The following is a 1,600-nucleotide window of genomic DNA, read 5'->3' as shown; positions in this document are numbered from 1 at the left end:
CCCCAAGGAGAGCCTGAGGGAATGGCTGCAGGACGGCATCCACATGGCGCTGAGAGAGCTCGTCCGCGCCTCTGGCCATAGAGCTCCGTCCAGGACGGCGGGCCCAGGTAGGCCCCCTCTGAACAACATCCCTTCTCCTCCAGTCCTCCAAATTCGTGCTCTAATTCCCAGTTCCTGCCAAGGTCTGGCTGGAGGAGGATGACCTTTAATAACAAACATACCCATGAAGCCACATAACAAGGGTCCATCGAGGTAGTGCTATGGACTCAATGATTGCCTCCCACCCTGAATTCATAGCGTGAAACCGTATTCCCCAGTGGGATGGTATTTGTAGATGGGCCTTTGGGAGGTAAATAGGTGATGAGAGTAAAGTCCTCCTGCTGGAATTAGTGCCCTTATAAAAAAGGACATGGGAGAGCTTACCTTCTCTCTCTGTCCTCTGCCGGGCATGGAGACAATGAGAAGATGGCAGCTCAGGAACAGGGCTCTCACCATAACCTGAATCTGCAAGACCTTGATTTTGGACCTCCCAGCCTCCAGAAATGTGAGAAATTCATGTTTATTGCTTAAGCAATAAAGTTGATGGCATTTTTTTTACAGAAGCTCTCACTAACATAGGTAGGTATTCCTATGTCCCTTGTGTTAGTAAATGAACAGATGTTAAACTCTGTCCCCTCACCTGTCTAAAGCAGCATCAGTAAAGTACACTTTTACTGACTAGTTTTCTTGCTGCGTAGGGCCCTACGAGGCAGTGAACTGAGATATAAAAGATGTGTTACTTTATTTATTTACTTGTTTGTTTTCTTTCATAATTGAGATTTTATTGAGATGAGGGTTAGTACATAGATATTTCGATTTATACACTTCTGAAAATTTGTGCTGGAAATTTTAGAAGTCCTATAGTTGTGATTCTTTTCTAAAGTTATTCCAGTGACTTTCTAGCTCAAAATTTATAGGCAGCTCTTCTTTAAGAGGATATTGAGTGCCAATATCTTCAAATATTGATTAGCTGTTACATTATAGGTCCCACTAATTCACAATATAATATATACACCACATGCCCCAAATTTCAGTCGTTCACGGCACAGAAAAAAAGTTATTAGAAAAATGGGACCACCATGACCAATGAATGATGGGACAGAGGACACACAGTTCGGCTAGGGAGAGCCAAGACCAAGGAGTGGTTTTCTTTTGGGAACACTTCCTCAAAAACCACATGGGAATAGAATTGACCTAACATGTTCGAGACATATTAAACGCGCAACTGCGACTCCAAATTGCCTGTCAGTATGCTTTGTGTTACCAGTGTAGAAACTAGCCCTTCTCCAGTCTACAGAGTGTTAAACCAACACTCAAGACAGTCAACCCCTGGAATAATTCAGTATCTCACTGTTTTCTGGTTGTACCAAAACATAAACAGCAGGCAAATGATTTGCCTCTTAATAAAAGCGCTTACACTTAAAAAATAGGATGAGGTTAGATGTCCTCCTTATTAAAAGTGTTTCCACTGAAAAACACCCGCTTACAAAATAATTGGTAACAATATTCCTCTGGATTGTTCAGGAAGGGAGACAGCACTGATAAGACCTGATAGGTGATA

This window comes from Ursus maritimus, unplaced genomic scaffold, assembly GCF_017311325.1.
Source record: "Ursus maritimus isolate PB19 unplaced genomic scaffold, ASM1731132v1 scaffold_3, whole genome shotgun sequence".
Taxonomy (NCBI): Eukaryota; Metazoa; Chordata; class Mammalia; order Carnivora; family Ursidae; genus Ursus; species Ursus maritimus.
Note: the sequence above shows the minus strand (reverse complement) of the source record.